The sequence below is a fragment of the Chenopodium album genome, chromosome 14 (genome assembly GCF_948465745.1).
Source record: "Chenopodium album chromosome 14, dcCheAlbu1.1, whole genome shotgun sequence".
Lineage (NCBI taxonomy): Eukaryota > Viridiplantae > Streptophyta > Magnoliopsida > Caryophyllales > Amaranthaceae > Chenopodium > Chenopodium album.
Genome location: NC_137847.1, coordinates 2,509,463 through 2,516,652, shown reverse-complemented (window position 1 = coordinate 2,516,652; position 7,190 = coordinate 2,509,463). Strand labels below are relative to the sequence as shown.

The 7,190-nt window shown below is 39.6% G+C and overlaps 1 non-coding gene across 1 annotated transcript; it reads left to right on the top strand.

The window, feature by feature from the left end:
* The first annotated feature begins 6,412 nt into the window (after positions 1-6,412).
* LOC145580547 (small nucleolar RNA R71) lies at positions 6,413-6,519 on the top strand. The gene has a single exon (XR_014099565.1). It is a non-coding gene; the product is annotated as a small nucleolar RNA R71 (small nucleolar RNA).
* Positions 6,520-7,190: the final 671 nt, after the last annotated feature.

The window sequence follows — 7,190 nt, the reverse complement described above, 5'->3', positions numbered from 1 at the left end:
AGTGCTTCAAAAAATGCCCTTTGTGTGTGGATTGACTGGATTCCGAATCAACACTCTATTTTATCCTTTTAGGTCCATCACTCCCCATATATGCAATGTGTTAATTATAAATAACGGCTTTTGAATTCACTAAAAGGAAACTCGACATAAAAATAACTTGAGTCTTCTATGACTTTAATAATACTCATCGGTATCAAATTGATTTTAAAGGGTACTATGTATCATTCTTAATACCTATAAAGCAATCAATTGATATCAAAAGAACTTTTGGTACTAATGAAGAAGAATTTTGGTAAACACAATTAGGGGTGAGCAAAAATTCCGGGTACCCGGAATTGGAACCGGAACCGGTTAGGAACCGGCGGGTCCGGAACCGAGATTGGACCCGGTGGTTCCAATTCTGGGTAATAAATTAAGGACCCGGTTATAACCAATTTCAATTCCAATTCTCAACTTTTTGGACTCGGAACCGGTTGGATACCCGATTACCCAATATATCCTAAACTAAATAAATTTTAAATAATAAAAATATGTTAAATGTATCTAATTTGTACAATAAAAAAAGTATTATTAATACCTAACATGAATACAAATAGCTTAATGCATATATAAATATAAGTATTAAACACTAATAATGATACTAACTAAAATAAGAATTATAATTTGTATTATATTTTAACAATTACATACATAAGTGGGTACCCGGAACCGGAACCGGTATCCGGTGGTTCCAATTCCAATTCCTAAAATTTAGGACCCGATTAAACCAATTCCAATTCCGGTTCCGAATTTTAGGACCCGGTTCCAACCAATTCCAAATCCGGGTCCTAAAATTTTGACCGGGTACCCGGTTTGCTCACTCCTAAATGGTAGAGGAATATAATCGGTCGTTGGACGATCACCCTAAAACCAAACAATATTTCTACCTAAACCAACCTAAGACAAGTCTAGGGTAAGTAGAGGATCGTATCCACAGGGAATGGGTAAGTACACCGAGAGTATGAAACGGTTGCAATCTAGTTCGGTCACAAATTGGGGGTTTTGATTAGATAACTACTATGGAGACAAACACTAGGGGGAAATAGGGATCGACTCCAACCAAACCAACGGATCAAATCAATAGGCAAGCATGAACACAAATTGGGTGATAGAGAGGGCACTCAACATTGCCTTCTTTCGAAGCCATAACACTAAGCAATCCTAAACCAAACTCAACTAACAAGATAGGCCAACCAAGTCTTAACGATGGGAAGTAGATTACTAACTCGGGTTTGTCTTTCAATCGGTCCAAGAAAGCATTAAGGCACAAACAATTGGGATTTCTCACCTAATTGTTGCAACTAAGACTACTACATCATTCAAACAAGGAACCATAATCAAGAGGAATTTAGCATAATCATATAAGAATAGGCTCACAACTAGACTCCATCTCTCAATGCAAGCATAGAAGTGAATACATGAGCAATAAGTGGCCATCCAATTACACATGCAATTAACCAATTCTTTAACAATCAATCATCAACCCAAAATGAACATGCAAGCACAATTAACAATCAACCCATGGCTTGGTTGGGTCTTCACCCAACCCCTAGCTAATTAACTACTCACTAATCATGGTGGAAAACAATCTAACAATTAAATCTAGGGTTAACATGAATTCAATTAAACTAGCTAGGAGAGAGATTAAACAAGGATGGTTGGACATGCAAGAACAATTAACAAAGATTAAGCAAGAACTAAGATTAATAAAAGATAAAATCAGAAAATTAAATAGCAAAGGAGAGAGAAAGAGATTACTAATTGATGCTTCAAGATTGAGAATAATTGTTGTTGAAATTGATAGAACAAACTTCAAATAATTCTTACAAAGATTGAGTTTTGAGGAAAACTAATCTAATTAAAGAGGGTTTAGAGAAACTAAGGGCCTAAGAAGTCTAAAGGGAGTTAAGAGAGAAGAAGATCCTACAAATGAGCCCCTTAAAGCTATTTATAATCCCCAATTTCATAGTAAACTCCGCAATAGAAAGTTCGCGGAACCCGTCGGGAGAGGCCTCTCCAAGGTCTGGAGAGGCCGCTCCAAAGTCTGGAGAGGCCGCTCCATGTCTTGGAGAGGCCGCTCCAAACTGAGGAAAATTGGGGCAGAATGCTCCGTAGCAGGGTGGAGAGGCCTCTCCAAAAAGGTGGAGAGGCCGCTCCTCGGATGGAGAGGCCGCTCCCCTATGTTGGAGAGGCCTCTCCTAATCTCTTCTTTCAAATCTGCCAAGTAAGGCAGGAAGTTCAGCAACGAGGTGGAGAGGCCTCTCCAAATATGTGGAGAGGCCGCTCCAGGTGGAGAGGCCGCGGCATAAAGTTGGAGAGGCCTCTCCTCACAAAATCCTTGAAACTGCCAAGTTTGGCAGTAGCTACAGCAGCGGGGTGGAGAGGCCTCTCCACTGACCTGGAGAGGCCACTCCTAGGGAGAGGCCGCGCCACTCTATGGAGAGGCCTCTCCACTGCACATCTTTCTTTATTCTTGACTTGACTCCTTTTCCTTGGCTTCTTTCCATCATCTTCTTGCTTCTAACCTTGGTTCATCATCCATAGGCTTCAATTGGTCGTCTTTGGACCTAAAATCTCAACAAAAACACTAACAACCGGTGAAGCATAGGATACACAAAAATTGCATAAAAATAGAGTGAATAATGAACTAAGGCATCAATACCTCACATATTCAACGTTAAAAACCACTCTATAATCATACAAAATAGCATGCTATCAAATCCCCCAAGCTAAGCTTTTGCTCGTCCCGAGCAAAATAGTCATAACACACCATAGTGAGGAAAGAACTTACTAAAGCCAAGCCAAGGGAAAACAACAAGAGAGGGAGGAAAGGTAAGAAAAATAACTTAAAGCAAACACGAATCACTTTTAGCACAAGTAAGAAGCCATTTAAACCCACAAGTCGCCTTACGGGACGAGTTTTGATCTCGTGAGGGTTTCCCTTGAGCTTAACCCACAACTCACAGAAAAACCAAACACAAACCTTCAATGGTTACACAATATTCCAATGTTTTTATCGCCCAAGTCAACTCGTCTGGATAAAAATCACAAGCAAGACAAGTGAGCAACTTTCGAGAATTACCAATCATACAAATGTACACAAGAGTTGGGGGTAAAGAGAAGAACTAAGCAAGATTGCACTACGCTACTTCCTTAGACCTTTTACTAGTTCATTAGAGCACATCTAGATATTCCAAAGTTGTAACAAGTCCTTTTTCAGTTATAAAATCTCAAAATGCTAGTCCACCTCCCAAAATGCACACCCAAGGCCCTTTAACTACACTCTAACTCAGGAATTTCACAAGATATAACAATGTAGAAACGGTGTGGGAGGCATCCACAAGTTGACCTCTAAAGAAGAGAAAATAAATTTTTTTTTTTTTTTTTTTGAGAATTTTTGGGGGAGTTTTTGTTCTCCTTTTTTCCTATGCTCTTCTTTTCTTTTCTTTTTTTTTTTTTCAATTTCATTGCCCTCGCCTCTTTTAACTGTGAGCGGCTCTTTTTCTATTCAAAACATGTGGCTTATTATGCCACTTATTACACATGATACAAGTAGAACCAATTCCCTAATAGAGTTTCATTTTGGGGATGAGGAGGATGCACATCAAGGGCACAAGGGACCGCAATTCAAATAAAACATATCCTTCTTTGGGCAAATTTAGACAATATCCTATACTAGATGTGCAATTGAGCATTCATCGGTTTTTATTTCATAGATACTAATGCAATCAAGGTTAATAATTCTCTAAATGACCCCAACTCTTGCATACACCCTTCTAAGAGAACTTTTACTCATCACACAAGAGTCAAGCAAGCGAAACACATAAATATCGTCATTTGAGTCTCATCCTTGGGAATTTTTTTCATTGTACACAATTCTTTTTTTTTTTTTTTTTTGTTTTTTTTTTTTTTTTTTTGAGAATAATTCACAATACTAACTAGAAAAGGGAAACTAATATTCACATTATAAGAATTTGGATTTCAAGGAAGCAAATTTGGATTTAGGGCCTTGGATATTAGAGAAATAATGAAACAACCAAAACAAACGCAACCAAAACAAACCAACATGTCAAGAAGGCACGCAAATGACTCCCCCCCCAAGCTATCATAAACATTGTCCTCAATGTTAAGCAATAAAAGCACATAAAAAGGGAGAGAAAGAAGACTAACTCAAGGATTGGGTCTTCTTTGAAGCTTGAACCTCCTTGGTACCTTTGTTCTTCTTGGTTGTTGTTGGAAGACTTGCACTTTGTGTTGTTGTTGTTGTTTTTTTTTTTTCCTCGCTTAATCCACTACAAAAATACCCGGGTTGCCTCCCGGAAGCGCTTCTTTAACGTCACTAGCTTGACGCAAATTCGAAAAATATCCTCAAGGTGGGATAAAGTTCGAAACCAAATTGTCACCAATGTTTTCATTGTTACAACTCGCCATCTTGGGCAAAACCAAATTGTTTTCTTGACTAACACCTACAACAAATTCATTTTCATCAATTTTCTTTGAATCCTTCTTCTTCCTTTTTCTCTTTGATTTTCCCTTCCTCTTCTTCTTGGAAGCTTTGATGTCACCCTTATCATCCTTGTGAGCGTCGGACTCACCATCTTCAAGCATAGTCTTGAGGCAAGCAAGCATGGCAATCACCTCATCAAACCTATCCAAACCTTGCTTTGACTCATGAACATTGAAAAGAGGATTAGTAGCACAAAGCATCCTCAACATATGCAAATCATTATCACTAATAGCCTCTAAGGTCATGCAATCTTTTATGGGGGAAGGATATCCTCTCTTTGGGTCAATAGTAAGACAAAATTCATCATCACCCACATTTAATGTGAGTTTTCCTTCCCTAACATCAATGATTGCACCACCCGTTGCTAAGAAAGGTCGACCTAGGATAATAGGGGTGAGGACATCTTCCGTCATTCCTAACACAATAAAATCAACCGGAATGGTGAAATCACCTACCTTGAGAGGGACATCCTCAACCTTACCCTTAGGGAATTTGGTGGATCCATCGGCAAGTTGAAGAGTGACATTAGTGGGTACCAAACCACCTATACCAAGCTTCTCATAAACCGAAAAAGGCATCAAACTCACACTAGATCCTAGATCACATAGGGCATTTTCAAAGGAAATGTTCTTAATAGAGCAAGGAATAGAGAAACTTCCGGGATCTTTTAGTTTAGTAGGAGAGTGGTTTTTGATAATTGCACTACAATTTTCGGTTAAGCTCACCGTGGTGGATTCACTCATGACAACCATCTCATCCTCACTTGACTTAGACACCTCACATTGTTTTTCCTCTCTAACCTCCTCATTCTCACTCTCTTTTTGCAAGCTCATAGGTGGAGTTTCATCTATGCTAGTCCCACATCTAGTCATGATTGCCTTACAATGTTCTTCTTGACTAGGCGAAGAGATGCTAGAATTGTTACTTTTAAGTGCATTAACTAGTTGATTTAATTGAGTTTCTAGCATCTTATTGTGGACTTGTACTTGCTTGATAGACTCCTATAAGTCATTGATTTTCTTGGTTTGAGCATTAACAAATTTTTCCATTGTTGTTTCTAGACTTGACTTAGGAGGGGGAGCTTGAAGTTGGAGAGGAGGTTGAGGGATGGGAGCAAGGGCAAGTCTATTTCCTCCATTAAAACCGAGTGGGTTATGATTAGACGAATATTGACCTCTTTGGTGATACCTATTGTCATTTTGTTGATTTACTTGGTTGTTTGACACATAGTTACCATTACCTTGGTTCCTATAGTTTCCTTGATTATTTTGAACATTTCTTTGGCCACTATATTGACCTTGACCATTTCCTTGGGTTTGGCCCCCTTTCCAACCAAAGTTTGGGTGATGTTTCCATCCCTCATTATAGGTGTTGGAATAAGGGTCATACCTAGGATTGGTTTGACCATTGTTAATTGCATTTACTTGTTCCATGGAAGGGGAAGGGGAGCATGAATCATTTAGCAAATAGCATTCTGAAGTCACATGATCATCACTTCCACAAGCATCACAAGACATCATTTGTATCGACATGTTTTCATTTTCATTCAATGAACTAGATGCATGTGAATTTTGACGTGGGGAAGGGGATAGAGAAGAGGATTGCAATTGATCAAACTTAGAAGATAAAGCATCTAATTTTGAATTAATCATGTTTATAACATTTACCTCATACTTTCCTCCTTTCTTGGAAGTGCTTCTCTCATCGGGGCTCCAATCGGTGTAGTTTTGAACTACATCCTCTATGATCTTTAGTGCCTCCGTGGGTGGCTTGTTCATGATAGGTCCTCCCGATGCTCCATCCAAGAGTATGCGGTCCGATCTCAAGAGTCCTCTATAGAATCCATGGAGCAAGAGCCAATCTTCCATGCCATGGTGAGGGCATTGCTGTTGGTAGCTCTTGAATCTCTCCCAAGCATCATAGAGGGATTCATCGGGCTCTTGTTGGAAGTTAGATATCTTTGACCTCAACTCCGCCGTTTTCCCAAGAGGAATGAACCTCCCAAGGAATGCCGAAGTCACCTCATTCCAAGTATTCAATGAGTTCGGAGGCAACCTATCAAGCCAATCACTTGCCTTGCCCGTTAAAGAGAATTTGAACATGCTTAAGAGAATGTACTCCGGAGTCACCCCATTTGCCTTCACGGTGCTACAATACCGTGTGAATTGCTTGAGATGTGCAATGGGATCTTCATGCTTTGCCCCGAAGAATTGATGACCCTCAATCAAGGTGATAAGGGCGGGCCTTATCTCAAAGTTGTTTGCTTCAATAGCGGGAGTAGCAATCCCACTTGCTTCTTGATATGGAGGAGGAACACCAAACTCTCTCAAAGTCTTGTTCGGAGCGGCCATTTTGAATTGGTGAAGAGGTGGAGAAGTTGGAGAATTTGTCCTTGGTGACTCTAATGGAATGGTGTCTCCACTAGAATCACTAGAACTAGAGTGATCGGACTCAACTACCACTTGTGGCTCACTTGATGTAGCACCACTAGCTATCACCCTCTTTTCTCTTCGATTTGCCCTTACCACTTTTTCAAGCTCGAGATTCAACGGCACAAGAGGAAGTGTCCTATTGCTGCGTTTGGGCATAAACAAAGAAGACTAGATGGGAGATTAGTAGGTTAGTCAAAGAAAACAAAGAAAAA